General features: G+C 36.2%; 2 protein-coding genes across 6 annotated transcripts in view; one reads left to right on the top strand and one right to left on the bottom strand.

Moving 5' to 3' along the window:
• ATP5PF (ATP synthase peripheral stalk subunit F6) overlaps window positions 1-24,694 on the top strand; it is a 393,425-nt gene that overhangs the window by 128,585 nt on the left and 240,146 nt on the right. The gene's annotated exons all lie outside the window — the stretch shown is intronic.
• Window positions 1-24,694, bottom strand: part of HLCS (holocarboxylase synthetase) — a 255,339-nt gene that overhangs the window by 98,672 nt on the left and 131,973 nt on the right. The window lies entirely within an intron of this gene.

Below are 24,694 nucleotides of genomic sequence, written 5' to 3'. Positions count from 1 at the left end.
TAAGAAATACTACTTCCTCTAATAATTGTTCTTGGTTTTTTTTTTTTTTGCTTTTTGGAGGGCAGTTGGGTTTAAGTAACTTGCCCAAGGTCACAGGGCTAGGTTTTTTGTTTGTGTGTGTTAAGTGTCTGAGGCTGGATCTGAACTCAGGTCCTCCTGACTCCAGGGCCAGCACTCTACTCACTGAGCCACCTAGCTGCCCCTACTTCCTCTAATAATTAAAAGAGAATATAAAATAAAGGGCAATAGAGAGGCCCATGATGGGTTTTACCCAGGCTGCAAGAGAGGAACTACTAAGAACAAGAACATGAAGGAATTATTACACAGTAAGAAAATATATACCTTCTGCAAAATGGCAAGAGCAAGTAAAGAAAGGTGCCACAGGCAGAAAGATCCATTGTTACATTCTTTATGTTGGGAGAAATTAAAGAAGGCCTCCAGAATGTTGAGTGGGTCACCTACAAACCAAAAAAAAATTTTGAGAGGGTACAAAAATGAGTCACACAGGATAGGAAGCATGGATGGAGTCAATCAATGAAAGGGAACTCTGAAATGAGCAAGTTCACTGATCTATTTGAATACTTGTTAATATCTTTTATGATCACCTTTATTCCCTGTTTGTTCAAGAACTCTCCCCATCTAGAGTCATGAAAGATTATCTCTTTATTAAGCTTTGTATGATATAACCTTTTATATTATCTCCATTTGGAATTTATTGAGGTATATAGGAGATGTTGAACTAAAACAAATTCCGCCAGCCTACCATCCAATTTTCCCAGCAATTTTTGCTAATTATTAAGTAAATGCTATAGTAATTTGTATCTTTGGGTTTAACGAACACCATGCTACTATACTCAATTGTCTCTGAGTCTTATGTACCAATTCCATTGATTGACTTTTCTATTTTTTAATCATAAACAAAGAGTTTTGATAATGATTATTGATTTGTAGTATATTTTCTGAGACCTAGCTCTTTCAAGTCTACTTTTTTCATCACTTTCCTTGAGATTATTGACATATTTCTGCTCTAAGAAATTGCTTTCATTTTCCTCCTTTCCCCATCTTCACCCCTTGACCTCCTCTATACTGTCCTTTTTTCTTACATTTTAAGCCCATTGCCTCCTTACCCCACCACCTCTGCTTTCACTCTTACTCATGTACTGCTGAACAAAGCTAGAGGGGAAAAAAATTGTGCTATTATATTACATAATCTCAACTTAGTCTGCACTAAAGCATGGCAATTCTTTTATACCTCCCTAAATCAATTCACTATCCCACTCACTGCTGTGGCTTTTCAAAATCTGTTCATCTCTCCTTAAACTACCCATGTTTCTTTCCCTTTCCCTCCACCTTTTCAGCTGAGAACCTTGTCACATGTTTCACACACACAATAAAACAAAACCTGAGGTCATTTGCTAAAAATTCCTTCTTTTCCCCTCCCCCTAATCATTCAGATGCCTTCTGCTACTATCTCTTCCTTCATTCCCATCTGACAAGAAGAAGTGGTCTTTTTCGTGGCCAAGCTAAATGCATCTACCTGCTCAAAGGATCCTATTTCATCTTGTCTTCTCTAGCAGATTCCACCCATTCTCATACCAATTTTCATTAATCTGTAATCTATCCCTGTCCACTGGCTACTTCCCTACTATCTACAAATATACCTATGTCTCCCATATCTTCAAAAAACCCTCACCTGATCCATCTATGCCCATTTGCTAGTGGTATCAGCCCATCTCTTTCCTACTATATGTGGCTGAACTCTTTGAGAAGTACACAGAATGCTATCTACAATTAATACCTTCACTTCCTTTCCTCTCACTCTCCTCTTAACTCTCTACAGTCTGGCTTCCAACTCTGGCTCTCTCCAAAGTTACCAATGATCTCTTAATTGGCAAATGTAATGGTCTTTTTTCAATCTTCATTCTTCTTGACCTGTTGATCATCTCTTCTCCTTGATACTTTATTCTCTCTAGTTTTTCATGACACTTCTCTCTCCTGGTTCTCCTCCCATGTGTCTTACCACTACTCAGTCTCCTTTGCTGGATCTACATTCAGATCATATCCACTAACTGAGATTTTCTCAAGGGTCTCCTCTTCTATTCTTCCTCTATACTATTATCTTGGTAATCTTATCAGCTCCCATGGGTTCAACTATCATCTCTATGCAGATGATTCTTAGATTTAATTGTCCAAGCCTAACTTTTCTCCTCAACTCTAGTCTTGCATCTACAACTTCAAATTGGAAACTTTAAACATTATGTCTCATTGACATTTTATTCAGTGTCCCAAAGTGAACTTTTTGTCCCCTCTCAATAAAAATTTTCCTTCTTCCAAACTTGTTAGTTACTCTTGCATGCCCTCATGCTTACAGAAGGCATCACGATACTCCTAGACACCCAGGTTTACAACCAGGGTCGGTCCAGAAATTTAACGCCTGTTCTCAGACTCCAAATTCTAGCCAGCTATTCACTTCCCAAATCAATATTTCTCTTTCACATTCCTTTGTTTCAATGGGCAGCTGTGAGAAATTGCCCAAATCTTGATTATCTTTGGCAATACTTTCTAATTTCCTTCTGGCAGTATATGTTTCCCTTCAAATCACCATATGTACATATAATTATCTATCAATATCTGTAAAAATGCTATGAAAACTTAGGAGTATTCTACATTTTGTGAATTCCTTGTTTTGTACATTAAAAAAATCTAACTTCAAATAAAAAGGTCCTGCTTTCTCTTTACATCTTGAAATCATATATTATATACATACACACACATACACACAGATATAAACAATTTTAGGTATTTTCAAATATAACACACACACACACACACAAAGGAAGCATTTGACTTACAACATCCATTTCAAGTCCAAGGTCAAGTAAAATGGCAGCATAAATCCTGGAAATTTATTTTTAACTTAATCAGTAGGTACTGTTATAACTTTTTAAAAATCTCATAAAGACTCCAAAACTGTTCCTTTATCTTCTGTTTCCCAATATCTTTATCTTCTATGTACCCAAAAATACTGGATCATCTGAGAATAAGTACTAAGATCCACAGAAGTTGTGAATCCTTTACAGAAATGAGTGATAATTCTTACACATTATAAGTTAGTTTTTCACAGAAGTATAATTTTAGAGAAATGAGGAAATTAGTTGCAATCACATTTTGTTAAGCTAAATAATTAATACTGTCATCCCAATTACTATAATATATAGTCTATAGTGAAACCTCACCCCACTTCATCTCTTTCTCCATTTTTCACAGATAAATAGGAAAATAATCTTTCCTTGTATCAATCTGATTATGTCACTCTTCTGTTTAAAATTCTTCAATGGTTTCACAATATCTACTGAATAAAGGCCTAACTACTAAGCCTACTACAAGCTCCCTATAAACTGTCATCAGCCAACCTTTCTGTCCAAATCTATCACTAATCCACATACTTTATGCTCTTGCCATACTAGACACCTGCTAGCTAGAAGTCTCCTTTTCATTTCTCACGCTTTTTTGTCTCCATCCTAGTTCATTCATTCCACATGTCTAGAATGTTTTCTTTCCCCATTCCAAAACCATGTTAGACTTCTATCCATTCTTCAAATCATAAACCTAATACTTCCTCTCACAATTTCCTGATTACAAATGTTCTTTTCATTCTTAAATGTACTTATAAAATAAACTATTACAGAATCTCAGCAGGTTAAAGGTCCAGAGATATTATCTAATTCAACCCTCACCTGAAAAGAATTACCTCCATAACATACCTAACAGGTGGTTACCTAGCTTCTGCCTAAAAAAATCTCATTATGGGCTATCTACTACCTCCTAAGGCAGGCCCCCTTTCAGTTTCTGGAGAGGTCCAATTGTTAGTCAGGTTTTCCTTATGGCAAGAAAAATATAACTTTTTCACATTCCTCCCACTGCTCCTAAATCTGTCCTCTAGAGCAAAGCAGAATAAATCTCATTCTCTTTCTTGTAACAACCTTTAAAATATCTGAAAGTAGCTGCCATGCCCTACCTATCCTGACAGCAAGGCATACTCTGCAGGTTACACATATTAAGCTCCTTTAACTTCATATGACACAGTCTCCAGTAACCACTTTTAGAATGAATTGATTTAATCATAGAATTTTAGATCTAGAAGGAATCTTAGACATCAAATAGTACAACTCCTTCAGTTTAGATGATAAAAATGAGGCCCAGAAAGATAATGGGTCTAGTTTTAACATCATACAACTAGTTCGAAGCATATCACTTATAACCTAAGCCTCCTGGTTTGTAGTTCACTTTTTTTTCACTATAACAAACCTTAATCTGAAAAACTAAAAATTGAAAATACATTCAGGGGGCGGGTATGTGGCATAGGGAGTAGAGCACTGGCCCTGGAGTCAGGAGGACCTGGGTTCGGATCTAGCCTTAGACACTTAACACAAAAACTAGCTGTGTGACCTTTGGCAAGTCCCAATTGCCCTCCACAAAGCAAAAAAAAAGAATACACATGCAGACTTAAATTACTTTCATGAGCTAATTTGAACATTTTGTAATTATCTTAAGAAGTGAAACAATAGGGAGACATAAAACTAAGGTACCAAATATTCATTACTACGATTTACAGTTACAGTTGAGAGAAATGATCATTAATAACTATAATTTGGGGAGATCCAGAGTTTTCCCCTTCTTCTAAAGTCCTAGTTTTTAAAAGTTCAGTCTTTTGAAGGGCATTGCTAATAATGAGATTGGACTCTCGTTCAAGACCCCACCTCACTTGTTTTGTTCAGACTGGGGGGCAGGAGGGGAAGATACATTCTTTGAATAGACTGCTGGGGGTGATCTGGGTATAGAGAGTCTGAACAAAGGTGACATGATGTCACTCTCAGCCCCTCATTTTAATATATCCCACATCCTACTGTGTTAACAAATCAGAGCAGATTGCATCTCCTTTTCCAAAAGAACATATATGCCCTGAGCCCACTGACCTGACTGTCTTTGGTCTAAGAGAGTCAGCCAAATGACCATGTTTTTATTAATAATGTGCTGGCCTTATTAAAAAATGATTAAATTACCCAGAAACTATGTCTCTTGAATCCTTTTTTTTTTTTTTAAAGCAACTGGGGTTAAGTAACTTGCCCAAGGTTACACAGCCAGTTTTTTGTGTGGGTGTTAAGTATCTGAGGCCGGAACTGATCCTGGGTCCTCCCAACTCCAGGGCCAGCACTCTTACTCACTGCGCCACCTAGCCGCCCCTCTCAAATCTTTTTAATCATCACACAGTATATACACTGATCAACATAAACAAGTTAATGACAATGGCAAGAATAATTTATAGCACTGAATATCAAGCTTTATGATAAATTCTAAAGTAAAAATTTATATTTTATTATATCCCAAGGCTATAGAAGGAGTGCTATTGAAGTCATAAATAGCCTAGTTATCTGCTGACTTGACAGTGGGGGTACTTTTTGGAGAAAATTAAAAAGTAATAGAGGGACAGCTAAGTGGCACAGTGAATAAAGCAAAGGCCCTGGAGTCAGGAGGACCTGAGTTCAAATCTGGCCTCAGACATTTAACATTTACTAGCCATGTGACCTTGGACAAGTCACTTAACCCCAACTGCTCTACATTCCTCCCTCCAAAATAAAGCAAAACAAAACAAAAGAAAAACAGAAGGTAATGTAAAACCTTTTACATCAAGATCATAGTAAACAATTGTTAAATTTTAAAATTTGTGTATTAAGTGAGTCATAAATAAGGAAAGTAATGCCCAGATTTTATTTAAGAAGCTTTACAGTTTTACTTACATTACTTTACAGATGTATTTATATTGGCAGGAATGCTTTCATTGCTAATTGAAAGTGACCTTTGTACCTGATTTAATGAAATAAAGAAAAAAGCATTCACCAATATAAAAATAACCTTTCCCTATGTAAGATATTGTTACTTTTGTATGTGAGCAGTTAGATGAAAGGGGAAGAAAAGTTAACTTTTGGGTAAAGAAAAAGGATGAAAACAACTTATTAATAAGGATGTGAGGCACTGTCTATTTCCTATGTGAATAATTTGGTTGTAGAAAAAAATAACTTTTGTAGATTAAAAAAATTATAAAATCCAGTTTTTTCAACTAAATATGGGGACGGAGGTTGTTAGGAGGACGATAGCATACAGAGGTGTTCCTCAGATGAATGGCCTAAGAGGACCTGTTAAGGGCAGAAAAATGACTGAATCTGATGAGAATCATAGTTCTTCAGCTCATTTGTATGTGACCTTTTTAAAGAGTATGAGAATTTAAAATTCACAATGTGGTAAATCATATGGAAACTATGGGAAGATAAAATAATAACTATTGGTTTCATAACTAACAGGTGAATTTCATGAATTTTACATGATTAGCGAAAGATGAGTCACTGGCCACCAGGAGGGTCTGATTCAAGCCATTAGAGGAAATGAAGAATCCAGCAGGAGAGAAACCATTAAGAAGACATTTGTGGGAAAGAAGCTGAGAAAATGCCAGCAGGGAAGCTGCATGAATTGGAGCCTGCTGATTGGCTAAAGAAAAGGTCAGTAGTCTACTGATTGGAAGAGAACTAAATTCTGCTAGAGTGTGAGCTACAGTCCTTGCCTGAGAAAAGTGAAAAGTGCTCCACGGAATCCATTCCCTCTGATTTGAGTGGGAAAAACAGAAATAAAGAGAGAGCTGTCATGGTCAGAAGGCTAAGACCTGACTGGACAATGAAGTGTCCTTTTGACTAAGAAGCTAAGATGGGCTTATTTGCAGAAAGTCAACCTTGGGAGTTTAGCAGTTCTTCCACTTAAGGAAACTATTTGTCACTATAAAAGTATCACATTTTCTCAGAGCCCTTTTAAGGATGACTATCAGTTAAGAGTTTATGACTGCTAGATTTGTTCAAGACCAGAAAAGGAGTAGATTTACCTAGCAGGAGAGCAGTAAGGACCAGGAGGGTAGCAGTTAGCTGTGGAGGTGCTTTTGTCTGATATAAATTGTTCCTGAAGGGTCAAAAGATATCAAGTTGAGAACTGTGAGCTACCCTGAACACCTGGGTCTTCCTCACCCAAGTGCTTCTGCACAATATCTCTGCGTGTGGCCATCTTCCCCCCTAGACAATGCAAGACAACAGGAGAGTATGAGTCAAGGTTTTGCATGGACTATGATATACTATTACTACATTTACTTTATATTGAGGAACTGTTGTGTTAAAATCATTCCTGTTTTCCTTCTTCTCCTATTCTCTTCATCTCAAAATTCCTTGACATTACCTCTCATCTTTTCCTTTTCACAGTCTCTGACAAAAAAATGGTCCTTCTCCTTGCCAAGACCAATCATATACATATGCATGTAATCCCATCCCCTGTTGTCTTCTATAAAAGACTGAAACCTTAATCACCACTACCCCAAATCTCTCAAATCTTCAACCTCTATCAATTGCTCCCTCTCCTACTGCCTTCAATTATACCAATGTCTTCCCCATCCTTAAAAAAACAAGTAGATCTTAGCATACACTCAAGCTATCATCCTATGTCTCTCCTTTTCTCAGCCAAACTCCTTGAAAAAACTGTCTCCATATACTGCCTCTATTTCCTTTCCTCCCTTCTCACTCTCTCAACTCTTGGCAATGTGCATTCTGACCTCATCACTCAACCAAACCTTTTCTCTCTAAATTTACCAATGATCTATCTATTAATTGACAAATCTGATAGTCTTTTTTCTGTCCTCATGCATGTCTGCTTGTCTGCTGTATTTCACACTGATGATCATCCTCTCCTCCTGAATACTCTCTCATCTCTGGTTTTCATAACATCACCATTTCCTGGTTCACCTCTACTTTTCTTTCTCAGTCTCCTTTGCTAGATATTTATTCACATCATGATCCCCAGACTGCAGGTATCCCCCAAAGTTCTTACCTAAGCTCTCTTCTCCTTCTATAACTGTATCCTGCTACCCTTATCAGCTCCCACAGCTTTAACTATTATCTTTTTGCAGAACACTCCTTTGTTTATATATCCAACCCCAGTCTCTCCTCTCAGTTTCAAACCTATATCACCAACTTACTATAGACATTCCAAACTGGGTGTTCTGGAAATACTGTAAACTCAAAAATATTAAAAACCTGAACTCTTTTCCCACTCTTTCCCCCTAAATCTTACCCTTTAATATTTCCTTATTTTTGTCAAAGGCACCATGGCCCTTCAAAACTACCAGGTTCACATAGTCATCATTATTCTGGACTTCTCACTCTCAACCTACATACCCAACCAGTTGCCAAAACTTACCATTTCTACTTTCACAACTCTTGAATCTGACCCTTCTTTCCATTCATACAGCTACTACTTTAGTTTGGGCTCTCATCAACTCTTCCCCTTCTCCTAAGTAGTCTCCCTCACCACTCTAGTCCATCTGCTGCCAGAGTGATTTTCCTTTAATGAAGGTCTATGTGACTCAATATTAACAGCTTCTTATTGCCTCTATGCTAAAATATAAACTCCTCTGTTTAACTTTTAAAGCTCTACACAATCTGAATTCAATGTGTCTTTTTAGCTTCTCTGGACTTTACTTCTCCTGCACTCCATTATCCAGCCACCTCAATCAAGTGTCTCTGTTCCTCATAGATAATCCTCTATCTCTTGTCTCCCTATCTTTACACTGACAATACCACATGCAAAGAATGTACCCCCTTTATGCCCTTCAATCATAGAATCACTGAACAAACTGTGGTATATAATCATGATGAAATACTACCATGCAATAAGAAATCATGAGGGAGATGATTTCATAAAAACCCGAGCAGATGAACAGATGCAAAGTGAAGTGAGAAGAACCAGGTGAACACTGTATCAACACAGTATCAATATTGTACAATGATCAACTGTGAATGACTTAGCTATTATGATCAAGAAAATGACCCAAGACAATTCCAAAGGACCCACAATGAAAGATGTTATCCATCACCAGAGAGAGAGAACTAATGAACTGAGCGCAGACTGAAGCATCCATTTTTTTAAACATTATTTTTCTTTTGGGAGGTGTTTTCTTTTTCAACATGGCTAATATGGAAATGTTTTGCGTGACTTCACATGTATAATTGATATCACATTGCTTGCCTTCTCAAGGGGTGGGGGAGGGGCAGGAGGGAGAGAGAATTTGGAACTCAAAATTTTTAAAAATGAATGTTGAAAAAATTTTTAGATGTAATTGAGAAATATTTAACAAAATAAATAAAAATATGTTTAAAAAAAAGAATGCACCCCCCCTTACATCTGCCTCATGAGTCTCTTCCGTTCCTTTAAGAACAGCTCAAGCATCGTCCTCTCCATGAAACCTTTCCTGACTTTCCCTATCACTAGTATCCTTCCTCCCAAATTCCTTTGTATCTGTATTTTTTAGCTTGACATTTATGTTGTAAGTATACTTTTCCATGGACTTTTTGGTCTCTCCACTAGATATAAGCTTCCTGTTAGTACACCCCTTGAGAGCTTCTCAAGTTGTATGCAAAGCCTAAGTTATTTACATAATAATACTAATACTAATAATTTTAATTTCTAATTTGATAAATACTGCTAGATATAACCCACACAAACAAAAGGTATTAGATTAAAAATCTCTTTAAAGGTGGGAACTGTCTTGTTTCATATGTTAAGAGCCTAGTTGTTTAGCTATTCTTGGCAATATTGTGAATATAACTGACACTGAATTAATTTACAGATGTTTAACTCTCCACCTGACTAGAGCCAGAACAGTATGGCCCTCTCTAAGGAATAAGGATAACTAGATTTATGGGCTGAACCCTGCCTGAAAGATCCTCACAACAACTGTGAGAGATATTTGAGATTATTATCCCCATTTCAGAGTTGAGGAAACTGAGGCAAACAAAACCTTGATAATTATTTTAAAATGACGGTGCAATTGCTATTTGGAACTAGCATGTAGTGTGTAACCTCTATTTTATGTAAAACTATCAAAATGTAAGACAACTTCAATTAATAATTCCCCCAGTTAAAACATTAAAACATAAGATATTTTCCCAATTTCAGTTTGTAATTTTAATACAAACATTATGAGTAAGGAAAACACCTATCACGTGATCTAAGGGTTCCACATTATTATATTCAAATTAGTTGTCCTGTAATCAATTTTACTATTGCAATGATAGTGCAGTAGTAAAATACTGTACTTTTATACACACACACACGCACACTTTCCTAGACAACAGCTATTATACTGCAACTAAGTTGTCATACTGGTCTTCCACATGAGGGGGAAAACATTCAAAATTTATTCAAACAAAATAAGAAATAATGGTTGGCTTAAATATCCAAGGGAGAAATCTGATCAATTAGGCCAGTAAAGAAAAGATGCATGCATTAGGTATTCTACTAATTACAGCTGCTTTGGTGGGCAATATCAATGTTGAAACAGATGTCAGGAACCTATTAACTAAGGGTTTTCAAACATCTGCTTACAATTTTAAGGCAATTGTAAATACATCACACAAGGTCAATTGGCCCAATTAAGATCTATGTGCAAATCCATTGCTATAAGTTTCTTTTCAAGCTTCACATGGACTTGATTTTTTTAACCCTCCCTTTTTATCTACAACCCAAGGTTAGTTTTTTAATACAGGAAATAGAGTTTAATAGATATTTTTAAGCCCTGCAATGGTGATTTTTTAGAAAAACACAGTAACAATGACTACACCCTGTCTGCTTCTTCAAAATTAGACTTTTTTCTTCACTCCACATTACACCAATAGCATGCTGTTTAAGCTAAAATAAAGTATACAGTAATGTGAATATGATGAAGACAGTGATAATGACAACATAACCAAAAGTCATAATGCTAAAATAGGCTATAATAGATTTGGAAAATATTATAATAAAAATCTATACAACATAAGTCAAACACAAGTTCATAACTCTAAAGCAGCTATGAAAAGGTAAATACTTCCTTGCCATAAAAAAGTAAGGGGATTGATAGATATTCTGAGAGCACAAGATAAACAGATTAAAAAACCTACAGAAATACTGCTGGAACAAATTACACCTCACTAAACAACCATGAGGGCTGATAACAGGTAAACTGAATTTGTTCAAAATAACCAAAAGTGGCTTACTTTCAGATGGAGACTATGAAACAGTTAAGATCCTAGAATAAAATCAAAAGACTCTTCAGGAACAACATCTGCATAAATACTACCAATAATATGTTGACAAAGACATACCGAACAAATGTAGATTTGAATGTGAAAATAGAGGAGCTTATAATAACAATTCAGGAATAAGTTTTTTAGCCAATAGAAATTATAGAGTGAAATTACCATGTTTCCCCGATAATAAGACCTATCCCGAAAATAAGCCCTCCCCTTACTGTGTAAGATTCCTCTAAAATAAGCCCTCCCCGAAAATAAGCCCTATTGAGATTGCTACTGTAGTGAAGGTGATCCCCTGCGCTACACGCTACGTTACGGTACCCTCTGTATGCACCGTTCCCCCCCCCCCGGGTGAAACGCAAGCCGCGCTCTGAGCTGCATCCAATCAGAGCTGCAGCAGTGAGCGCATCATCCTGTTCTTCCCCAGTGATTTGCTTATTGAATAAAGGTACATTTTTTTGTTCACATTTACCTGTGTATTAAAATTGCTGTCAATGTTCATTAAAATAAGCCCTCCCCTGAAAATAAGCCCTCTGGTGTTTTTCTGTCCAAAAAAATTAATAAGACAGTGTCTTATTATCAGGGAAACACGGTATTATATCCCCAAGAATATGAGACTTGGTGATGAGTGTAGATTATGCAACAAAACAGAAACTATAACATGTCACCATAGGCTACAAAAAATTTCATACCTGCCCATATCTAGCAAGATATGACTTAGGGGCTAAGATTATGGAACAGAAGTTCACTATTTTTCATGAAATTGATATGATAAATCCCAAACACAAACCTCAAAATATTCTAGAAATTTTAATAAACTGACTATAAAGGAACTGAGTCACTAAAATAAACTGAGCTGTTGCCCACAATCATCCAGACAAAACACTGACTTATAAAAATGATATTTTAATAATTTTCATAATACCCAATACTTACAATCTTTAAGTTACATGAAACAAAAAAAGCTTAAAAATATAAAAGACCAAGCACCTTTTCGGTGAAAATTATATGGAAACAAGAATTATGTTTATTTTCTTCTCTATTACTGAAGTAATATTGTGGAAGTTTTCAGTTAATCTACAGAACTTACATCACAATACTTTTATTCAACTAAAAACATTAGTTTTTTTTATCCATGTGTACAATAGACTGACAGCAGGATAAAAATTTGTCATAGGACTATTTCTATTTTATGTACCCATTAAAAATATGAGAATAAGATAAGAGGATATAATACTACCACCTCACATTTCTATGACAATTTAAGGTTTTACACAGTGAGGAGAGACACAATATATTTTATTTTTGTTTCAAGCATGAATCACAGTAGAAGCAAACAAGACTATCTATAAAGTTCACAGAAGCAAGAGAATCCATCTTTCATAATCATTAGGAAAATTGTTAGCTTTCCTGGTATTTCTTTTGAAAGCTACTTGCTGCCACATAATATTTTCATTAAAAAAAAATATATATATATAAAAATTGTATACCTAGGGTAAATTTTATCATCTCTAATTCTTTAGATGGAAAAATTATAACTGTTGTACATCACTGCAAAAATCATTCAAGTCACAGAAAATATTAAAACAGAATACTTAAAAAAGTTTTTATCTGATACCCCTGAGAATAAATTCAGATGTTTCTCAAAGGTTCCTGAAACAAAGAAAAAAAGGAAAATAAACTCACTTTGTTTAATAGAAACTTAAAATAGCCTATGTCAAAAGCCAGGTGTTCACATGTATGATGGTTCCATCATTTATGCAATTTGAAGGCTAACCATTTCTCCCTTTGTAGCAATTTCCAGATGTTGACTCCCTACAAAGAGTTCCTTGAGCTCAGGATATCTAGCTCCACAGAGACCATTCTTCCTGACTCACATCCCAAGTCAGATACCTAGGAGTAACAGAGAAATGCAGGAACAATTCTCTGGATTTTTTACCCAATAACTTCACCATCACTTACCTTGGCCTGCTTTTCTCTTTGGGTCAATAGATACTTCTGCTTTCATTCAATTCAACACACATTTATTAAGCATCTGCTACATCGAAGATACTATGCTAGGATGTGGATACACAGGTGAAATAAAAGACAGCTCTTGTCTTTAAGGACCTTATAAGATAATGGGGAGGAGATTGAAATGTATAAGGCACATGCAATAACTATGACACAAGGCAAAATGCAATATGTGAAAAGAAGTCTATACAAACTCCTAAAACAAACTTAAGATGATACACTTTCAGCTGAGGGGATCAGGGAAGGTAAGACAGAATTAATTTTATTTATTTAAAAAACGTTCATCAAGTACTACATAGGTCATAAGGATCATGTCTTGACAAAACAAATGATGGTATTTCAGAAAGTATTTACAAAGCTACCTAAGAATGTTATTCTTTTGCCAAATATGAAATGGTAGAGGACAAGAAAGTTGCTCTTGGTAAAAGTTAACACAACTCCCAGACTCTAGATAGAACTATACTCAATCTATATCTAAGATATGGTGGTCTACACTGTTCTTAATATCTCCAGAAAAGGCAATTTCATATTTTCTACCGATAGTGACAAATTTTGACATGCCAAACATAGTACAGGAAAAAAAGAACACCGAACATACAGTCAGGAAACCAAAGGACATGGCCTTTGGAAAATCATTTAATCTCTTAGGGCTTCAGTTCACTGCATGTAAAATGGCTAGATGGTCTATGACATCCTGTTCCCTTCCAGGTCAAATCTATGTTTGTATAGTTCTGTGTCTTGTGAAGATTTTAAGTTCTTCCTTCCTCAACCCTATCCAAATCTCATCTTGTGCTTAAACACTTTATTTTCCTCTACTCTGAAGGCCAGTACTGTCTCTTTTGCAGTAAAAATAAATAAATAAGTCTAAAAGTATTTATTAAGTGCCTACTTTGTGGTAGGCAGTGTACCTAAGGATATAAAGAAAAAGACAGTTCTTGCTCTCAAAGAGCTCACAGCCTAATGGGGGAGATAATAGGCAAATACTGATGTACAGACAAGATACAGACAGGATAAATAGGAGATCACTTTAAAGAGAAAGCACTAGTATTACAGGGTACTGGGAAAGGTACATAAGGTGAGAGGTTAGCTGGGACCTAAAGGAAATCAGAAGACTGGAGATGAGGAGGGAAAGAATTCCAAAAGAGAATTTACAAGCTGGGAGACAGCCAGTAAAATGCATGGAGAGGGGCAGTGAGGTGGTGCAGTAGACAGAGTACCTGAGTCAAATTCAGCCTAAGACACCCACTACTTGTGTAACCCTGGGGAAGTCACTTAACCCCAACTGCCCCAAAAAACAAAAAATTGCTTCCAAAATATAATTTAGAAGATGGGAGTGTCTTGTCAAGATGTCTTGTCGGAGAACGGCAAGGAGGTCTGTGTCACTGGATCATAGAGTGCATAGTGAGGATAACATGTAAGAAGACTGGAAAAGTGAGAAGAAGTCAGGTTACAAAGAGCTTTAAAAGCCAAACAAAAGATTTCATATTTGATCCTTAAGGGTGATAAGGAGCCACTGGAGCAGACTGAATGGCTGTGCTTAAGGAAGCTCCATCTAACAATTGAGTGGAGGATGAAGTGGAGGCTTGAGGAAGGAAGATCAAATAACAGGTTACTGCCATCCAGACATGAGGTTATGAGACCCTGCATCAGGATGGTGGCAGTGTCAGAGGAGTTTGGGGAGTGCATCTGAGAGACATTATAAAAGTGATATTGACACAACTCAGCAAACTGCGTACAGAGAGTGAGGAAACAAAGTTGACAGACACATCTGACTTTTTTTTTTTTACCTTGGCAGGAGCTAGGATGTTAACTAGAAAGCTATAGTAAAAGTATGCTATGCATCAGATTATGTTGAAGATGACAGTGTAGAAAATAATAAAACATCACTAAGGGACCATTCGGTTATTCAGTCATGCCCGATTCTTCATGACTCCATTTGGGATTTTCTTGGCAAAGACACTAGAGTGGTCTGATATTTCCTTCTCCAGCTCATTTTGTAGATGAGGAAACTGAGGCAAACAGGGTTAAGTGACTTGCACACAGTTAGGAATAAACTGATTTGAATTCAGTAAGATGAGTCTTCCTGACTCCAGGCCAGGCATTCTATCCACTGTACTATGGAACTGCCCTTAAGGGACTATTCTATTAGCTCTGATTTCAACTCAACAAACATTTATTGAAGTGGTTCTCAGACTTTTTAATTCCAGGAACCCTTTACACTTAAAAAAAATTCATTGAAGATCCCTAAGAACTTTTGCTTCTTGTCTATCAATACATATCAATAATAAACATTGATAAACTTTGAAAATATTTATTCATTTAAAATAACCATAAATCCATTAAACACTAACTTAAGTGACATTTTTATGAAAGATAACTATTTTCCAAAACAAAAAGAAATGTGTGAGAAGAGTAGAAATGTATTACATGTCTGCAAATCTCTTCAATGTCTGCCTTATGGAAAACAGCTGGATTCTCCTATCTGCTTTCTGTATTCAATCTGCTGCAATGTGTTCTTTTGGTTGAACCATATGAAGACAATCCAGCCTCAGATATGTAGCTGGAAAAATGAGGAATATTTTAATAACTTTTTCAAATAGTTTTGGATATTATTCTTTGATATTACACCAATATTCAACAAGTGGTAGTTTCTTAAATGTTAGTTGTATGTGTAATCTGAAACGTTTATCAATGAACTTTGTGTACTCTGTTACATTAAAATCCATTAATATATCTTGAACTTTTAGTGGACTGTTAACCCGTCCATTGATGGGTACATCCATGATGCACTGGTCATTTGGAAAATATTGATTCACTGAGTTATACAGATTTTTCCCTATGTTGTCACATTTCATCATACATTATCAAGAAATAAAATTCATTAATATTGCCACCAATCTCCTCAGAAAAGTCTTTAAGTATTAGAAAGCTGTCAAGCTCATGGTGGCAGATGCCAGTTATCCAGAATTCTCATTTTCCCTTGACAGTTCAAATTTTAACCACTGATAACAAATTCTATCAGCTATTTTCCTTGAAATAACAGGTTTATTCTGTTCATTTCTGAGAAAATATCTATAAAATACCCAAATCTGAATAACTATAGTTGTCAGATTATTTCCCCCAAATAAAAATGGTATTCTATGAAAAAAGTCATTAGTTCAGCTCTCAACTCAATAACACAAGTGCATGTTCTGGAGACAAACCTCATACTTTGGTTCATAGCAGAAGTCCTTTATGTATACCTCCCATTTTGATACACAGAATATTAAAAAAATGTGTACTCAAGGTTAAGATTTAATAAAATTAGTAATTTATACTGCTTCATCAAGGACACTATTAAATGAGTCTGGAATTTTTTTTTTTTAACTAAGGTTGCCTGGCTGTCAAGAACACAATAAATACTAGTACCACTTGGCATTTCTCCCTTGCAGTTTGACCCAAGTTTGCCTTCACACCATCAGTACAATGTCATCAGAGTTATTCCAAGATAAACAATTACATTCAAAAGAGTTATGCAAGACTTTAAATATTTCAGCATCACTTGTATTTGTTGCCAAGAATTCATATAACAGAAGATCTTCAATTATTAGTTGGTGCTGACCAGTCAAATACAAGCAAAACAGCAAGTCCAGTTCCATATATAGATTCATAATTAATAAGGCAAAAATACTCAGTCTTTTTGTCTGCAGTATAATCTTTAATTCAGAGGTCACATAGCTAAAGACTCCACTGTATAGTTATGAGAGAATGAAACTAAAAAGACAAATAACTTCTTAATATTATTAGGAAAATAGTTTTAGTCTCAAGGATCCTCTGAAAGGGTCTAAAGAATCTCTAGGGGGAAAGAGGCAGGTGGGGAAGCCTACGGCACCCGGGACTGCGCAGTGCCCAGAGGCCTGATCAACAAGGAGGGCAAGTCGTCCCACCAACCACAAGGGCCACTACCAGGCCTATCACCAAAGGGCTGGGGCTGGACAGAGCAAGGTAAGAAGCAATTGCAGGGCCCTTGGCAGGGGCAGCAAATACTCCTGGGACTACCACTTCACAGCCCAGAAATTTAAAAAGCCCCATCAGGACCTCAAAGGACCAGGATGGTAGACTGAGCACACCTGCTCGAACCCCCCCCCCCCCAACCCTGGAAACATAGTAACTATTGCCCCAGGGCAAAACCCTCAATAGTAAAGGCTTGGGATCCCTCGAGGAAGGGCGTGACTAGGGCCCTGCCTCAAAATGGGTAGAAAGCAGACTACAAAGACTTCTCAGAGGGAGGAACCAAACTCAGAGGGAGACAATATTGACTCCACACCCACAGCTGAAGCATCAACAGGGAAAGGGTCCCAAGCACAGAAAGCTCTCCTAGATGAGCTCGAAAGGAACTTTGAAAACCAAATGAGAGAGATAGAAGACAAAATGAATAATTCTTTTAAAATCAAAATTGCAGAATTAGAAAAACATTATTACCAAGAAAACAGCTCCTTAAAAAGAAAAATGTGTGATATGGAAAAGGAGCTACAAAAACTAAAAGAGGAAAATAATTCTCTAAAAAGTAGAATCAAAAAACTCTATGAGGAACCAAAAATTAGTCGAACAAAACAACAAGAATGAAAAATTAGAAAAAGAGGTAAAATATCTCAATGGAAAAATAACTGACCTGGAAAACAGGTCCAGAAGAGATAATCTGAGAATCATAGGCCTACAGGAAAATCATGATGAAAAAATGAGCCTGGACAACATCCTCCAAGAGCTTACCAAGGAAAACTGCCCTGAGATACTAGAACCTGAGGGTAAAATAGAAATCGAGAGAATCCACTGGACACCTGCTGAAAGAGATCTCAAACTGAAAAGTCCTTGAAATGTTGTGGACAAACTCCAGAACTACCAGGTAAAAGAGAAAATACTTCAAGTGGCCAGAAAGAAACAATTCAAATATCAGGGAACCACAGTAAGGATTGCACAGGATTTGGCAGCCTCTACACTGAAAGATCGGAGGCAGTGGAATACAATTTTTCTCAAGGCAAAAGAGCTTAGGTTACAACCAAGGATCACCTACCCAGCAAGACTGAACATATTCTTCCAGGCAAAGAGAAGGTCATTCAACGATATAACAGATTTCCAGAACTTCCTGATGAAAAAGACAGATCTCAATGAAAAATTCAACCTCCAATTACGAAAAGCAAGAGACAGAGAAAGGTAAACAAGGAAAACACACACACACACCCTGTTATTTAATAAGAGAAAACTGTTTATAGACAAGTAGAGGGTATGAGTATAAATTACACAAAATGACAATTAAAAAAATCTTATTAAGGGCTACAAAGGTACTGCAATGGAAGAAGAGGAATGAATGAAGTGGAAAAGGGTAAATTATGCCACACAAAGAGGCATAAAAACAATATAGCAGAGGGAAAGAAGAGAGGGAGAAGAATATTATATGAGCTTTTCCCTCACTGGTTCTGGTGCAAGAAGGGAATAACACAACCAGTTAAGCATAGGACTCTATGGAGAAGAGATGCAAAATGTATCATAATAGAGGGAAAGAGGGGAGAGAGAGGAGCTTTGCATAAGATTTGTTCTTATCACTCTTGGTGCAAAGAAGAAACAACATACTTCATTAAGTATAAAAATATCCTACAGGCAGTAGGAGGGGGAAAGAGCTATGAAGGGGGGGGGTCGTTAGTAGGGAGAGAAGAAGTAAGGGGGAAGGGGAAGAAAAGGGAGGGGGATTGATAAGGGAATACTGAGGGAGGTGGTGGTCAAAAGGAAAACTATTAAGGATTGGAAGGGAGAAGGGGAGAAAAAATATAAGCACAAACAGGGGAGGGAATAGAATGGAGGGAAAGAAACAGATAATAATCATAACTGTGAATGTGAATGGAATGAACTCTCCCATAAAACAGAGGGAGATAGCAGAATGGATTAAAAATCATAATCCTACAATATGTTGTTTTCAAGAAACACATCTGAAACAGAGAGATACACACAGGGTAAAGGTGAAAGGCTGGAGTAAAATATATCATGCCTCAGCTAAAGTATAAAAAGCAGGGGTAGCAATCCTTATCTCAGATAAAGCAAAAATTGATCTAATTAAAAGAGATAAGGAAGGAAATTATATCCTGCTAAAAGGCACCATCGAGAATGAAGCAATATCATTACTTAACACATATACACCAAGTGGTATAGCATCCAAATTCCTAGAGGAGAAGGTAAGGGAATTAGAGGAAGAATTGGATAGCAAAACTATACTAGTGGGGGGACCTTAATTTCCCCCTCTCTGAACTTGATAAATGTAACCTCAAAATAAATGAGAAAAAAGTTAAGGAGGTGAATAGAATTTTTGAGAGGGTAGATATGATAGATCTCTGGAGAAAACTGAATGGGGATAAAAAGGAATATACCTTCTTCTCAGCGGTACATGGCACATACACAAAAATCAACCATGTACTAGGACATAAAAACCTCACAATTCAGTGCAGAAAGGCAGAAATAATAAATGCATCATTCTCAGATCATGATGCAATAAAAATCATATGTAATAAAGTGCCATGGAAAGACAGACTAAAAACTAATTGGAAACTAAACTATTTAATCCTAAAGTGGGTCAAACAAGAAATCACAGAAACAATCATTCAAGAGAATGACAACAATGAGACAACATACCAAATTTGTGGGATGCAGCGAAGTTTTATATCCTTGAGTACATACATGAATAAATTAGAGAAAAGGGAGGTCAATGAATTGGATGTGCAATTGAAAAAGCTAGAAAAGGAACAAATTGAAAATCCCCAATTAAATACTAAATTAGAAATACTGAAAACCAAAGAAGAGATTAGTAAAACTGAAATTAAGAAAACTATTGAATTAATAAATAAAACTAAGAGCTGGTTTTATGAAAAAACCAATAAAATTGATAGACCCTTAGTCAATATGATAAAAAAAAAGAAAGAAGAAAACCAAATTATAAGTATCAAAAATGAAAAGGGTGAATCTACCTCCAATGAAGAGGAAATTAAAACAATAATTAGGAATTATTTTGCCCAGTTGTATATACATAAATTTGACAATCTTAATCCATTTCGGGATTAATATTTACAAAAATATAGGTTGCCCAAATTAACTGAAGAGGAAGTAAATTATTTCAATCTCAGAAAAAGAAATCAAACAAGTCATCAGCGAACTCCCTAGGAAAAAATCTCCAGGGCCAGATGGATTTACTAGTGAATTCTATCAAACATTTAAAGAACAATTGATTCCAATATTCTACAAACTATTTGGGAAAATTAGTGAAGGAGTCCTACCAAATTCTTTTTATTACACAAATATGGTACTGATACCTAAATCAGGAAGAGATAAAACAGAGAAAGAAAATCATAGACCAATTTCCCTCAACCTTGAACTCAGCTCACTCAGGATCAAGCTCTAAGAATACAGGTGCTCTGCTTATTCAAACAACAGCTAAAGCTGAAAGCAAACAACTCCACTCAATGTAGTGGCTTCAGCAACATTCCTGTCAATAAATACCTGTCTACACTCAGGTTTGTCCAACAATAAACAATTTAGAGCTCAATACACTCATCCATATTCTATATGCAAAAAGATTTGCAAAATGCTAAATCAGAAGTTTATTTATTTATTTTTGTGGTCTTAAAAAAAAAAAAGTCCAGTGGAGAAGACAAGAACAATCAAGTAATGAATTCTAAATACTTGTTTATGCATACTTCTTTTCAAACAGGTCACCTTTAAGAGATCCAGTGCAATGTGATCTTACTCTTCTCTTCTGCCATTAATGATGAGAAGTTGAAGATACAACAGACACAAACTGAAGCCTTAAAGAGTAGATATAAACAGGGTAGAAATTGGGGGCTTTTTGACAAAGGAGAAGATTAGTTCATCTCCTCAGGCACTGGATCCTTTTGAAAGGTAGTCCACAGATTTTGGGCCATAGATTCCATTAAATATACAACATTAAAAAATGACATAACACTTTATGCACCAGAATTTGCAGTCAAGGACTCTCCTAATTTACTGTGCTATTCTGCACCTTACTGGGTATATGTTGTTTTAAGTCACTTTGCCACTGTAGTAATCAATTTCCTGATCTGAAAAATAAGGGTGATGACATATATAATCTCTAAAGAAATCTTGCATCTCTAATATTCTGTTCTAATGAGAATTAATAAAGTATATTACTGCAATCATAAAAATCATAGAATGCTAGAACTTAGAGATAATGTAGTCCAAATTCTAACAGAAGAGGAAAATGAAGTCCAGAGAAGTCTAGTGACTTTCCAAGACCACATAAGTAATGACAGTACCAGTACTAGAACTAATATTTGGTATTAATCCTCCTTCCTGGACAATTATCACCACATAATTCTATAACGTTAATACATCCATGTACAGTGCCAATGCAATATTTACAGCGCCCATGATAATGATCAAGACCATGATCATGATCAAGACCGTGACTTATCGCATGACATTCCATCACAAAATATACCAAACTCTCCATGTAGAGGACAGAACTGAAGCATTTATTTAGACACCAGAAAACCAAATCCCAAAACCAGTAAGCCAATTCCACCACAGTACCAAAGATAGTAAGAAGCCATAATAACACAGAGAGCTACCATCCTTCAGCCTTATCACAAACTAATACAGGATCAATATTTACTCACAAGCCTCTCTCTCTCCTTGCCTGAGAACCTCTCTCTTCCACTGTCTCTCTGGCTCTGGCTGCCAAATTCCTGTGGGTTCTGCTTCCCTTAAGCAAACTCCTTCCACCACAGGCTCCACATGACTACATTCAGCTTATTAGGGGGCAGAGTTTATCTTCAAAGCAGGGAAGTTTCCTGTGGGCTCTACTTCCCTTCAGTAAACTCCTCCCATCACAGGCTCCATGTGATTACATTCAGCCTATCAAGGGGCAGAGTTTACTTTCAAAGCAGGGGAGGTCTTCAAATTCCCCCTAGGTCCACTAAGATTTTCAAATTCCCATTCCCATTACAATCAATCATAAGACCATTCTATTAATTTGAAAAGATAACACACTGTGTTTGTCACACTATTAACTGAAGTACATTTGTAAGTAATGCTAGAGCAATGAAAGGGGAAGGGAATAAACATTTATATAGTGCCGTTTACATGGCTGGCACTGTGCTAAACATTTACAAATATTATCTCATTTGGTCCTCACAACAACCCTGTGAGTTAGGTGCTATTATTTTATAGTTGAGGAAACTCAGGCAAACAGAGATTAAGTGACTTGCTCAGGGTCTTACAGCTAGTAAGTGTTTAAGATTGGAGTTGAACTCAGGTCTTTCTAACTCTAAGCCGGATATTCTATCCACTATAAAACCTAGCTGCTTCTATGAATCACAAATCTATTTTTGTGACACTCCAAAGTACTTCTAATTATCTCAAGAAGTGTTCCAAACATGTACTTGAACATATGCAATATACAGCTTTTAGGAATGGATGGCAAAATAAAAAAACTGAGAAATAACCAGTATAGATAAATAAGAGCCCTATTCCTAAAAAATGAAATCCAAGGGTCAAAATGTCTCTTGGACTTGAAAAAATATATACTTGAAATGTTAAACGCCCTTCTTACATCAATTAAGGATGGCTGCAATGATTCAGGAACCACACAACAAGGTTACAGAAACAAAAGAATTCCCTTGAGAAAGAAGGAGATGAGACTGCCACTTCAAAACACACACACACACACACACACTTTGGCAGACACCAGCTAAATACAAGTCCTTGGGAAGGAGAAAATGGAGAGGGTGGAAGAATAAAAGGTTCATTTTAGAAGTATATAAAGTATATAATATGGGGCGGCCAGGTAGCACAGCAAGTAAGAGCACCAGCTCCAGTGTTGGGATGACCTGGGGACCAAATCCGGGCTCAGATACTCAGCACCACACCCAGAAATAACTGGCCGTGTAACCTTGACCAAGTTACTTAACCCCAATTGCTTTAAAAAAAAAAAAGTATATAATAAAATCTATCAAGATAAAAAAATTCTTGTGGATACAAGGAAATCTAATCCTGAAATAACAAAAACTAAATGGACTTACTAACAGCAGTATAAATAAATTCCATATAAAATGCATTATTTTATCAATGATTCAGAAAATGATGAAATAAAGTAGTTCATAGCATGCAAATTATTGAAATAATCTGGTCATTAAGGTAATCTTTATCCCAAGAAGAACTATTTGGGTTCCCAGGAACATAAGTAAACCATACCCTTTCTTCTGAAACACAACAAAAATTTGGTGCATATACATTTATACATGAATCATATATGGTGATACACAAAAATAATTCTTGTTCCTATATTTCAATAGATAAAAAAAAATCTAATAAACAGTTTTTTGGTCCCCCAAACAAAAAAAGAATGTTTCAGACCATGTCTGATTTAGGCCAGTCTGGTATTTCTGGTTTGCAATTAGAATAAAATGATAGTAGACTAAGAGCTAATAAAAGAAAGTCTGTTTAGGTATAGCATTGAAAGGACACATAGCAAGGACAAAACATTGATTCAGTTAAACATAGTTTCTAGCTTCTATGTTAGCCCCAGTTAAGCTTGAGGGAGAGCAAATCCTTACTCCTTGGGGGCTGGCTATTATATTTAAGTAATCAGGAAGCCATAGTAATATTGCTCAGGCTTTAGCTCCATGAGCCAATTAAGAACCATTTCAATACCTTCCTATCACACCCAGCCCCTTGATGGCAAGGTCCCAAAGAGCTAGTGTTAGTCAATAAGCATCTATTAAGTATCCATTTAACATTCTTTTTAAAATTAAATTAAATTGGTTTTGTTACATTTTAAGTTCCAAACTGTCTGCCTTCCTCCCTCCCCATTCCACATTAGAGAAGGCCACATTAATATTCTTTTAGATTTATTCATTAAGTGCTTAAAATAACAGTACAAGTCAGCTAAACATTTAGTATGAAGGCTGGGAATAAAAAGAAAGAAAAAAAAAGTCCTTGCACCCAAGGAATTCACAATCTAATGGAGAGACAAGTAAACAAACAGCTACAAACAAGCAATATGAAATATACATATGTATATGTATATAATAAACAGGAAATGATTAACAAAGGGAAGGCACTAGAATTAAGAAAGATTAGTAGGAAAAGTTTTCCTGTACAAGTTAGGACTTGAAAGAAGACAAGGAGGCCAAGAGGCAGAGATAAGCGAGAAAATTCAAAGCCTGGGGGACAATCAGAGAAGATGCCTATAGCTGAGAGGTGTTATCCTTGCAACACCAATCAGCATCACTGGATTGAATAGTAGTTCAATACTAAGGAAGTATAAAACTGGAAAGGGAGGGAAGGAGAGATTACCTAGGGTTTGGAACATGAGACGATTCTGTACTTGATCCTAAAGGGGAATAGTGAGTCACTGGAGTTTACTGAGGAAAGAGGTGACATGATGGGACCAGTGCTTTAGGAAAATCATTTTGGAGGCTGACTGGAGGATGGACTGGAGAGGGGACAGTCTTACAGCAGGT

The sequence above is a fragment of the Petaurus breviceps genome, unplaced genomic scaffold (genome assembly GCF_028583685.1).
Source record: "Petaurus breviceps papuanus isolate PSGF00001 unplaced genomic scaffold, PetGlider_PUasm1.0 90515, whole genome shotgun sequence".
NCBI lineage: Eukaryota > Metazoa > Chordata > Mammalia > Diprotodontia > Petauridae > Petaurus > Petaurus breviceps.
Note: the sequence above shows the minus strand (reverse complement) of the source record. Positions and strands in the feature narration are given on the sequence as shown.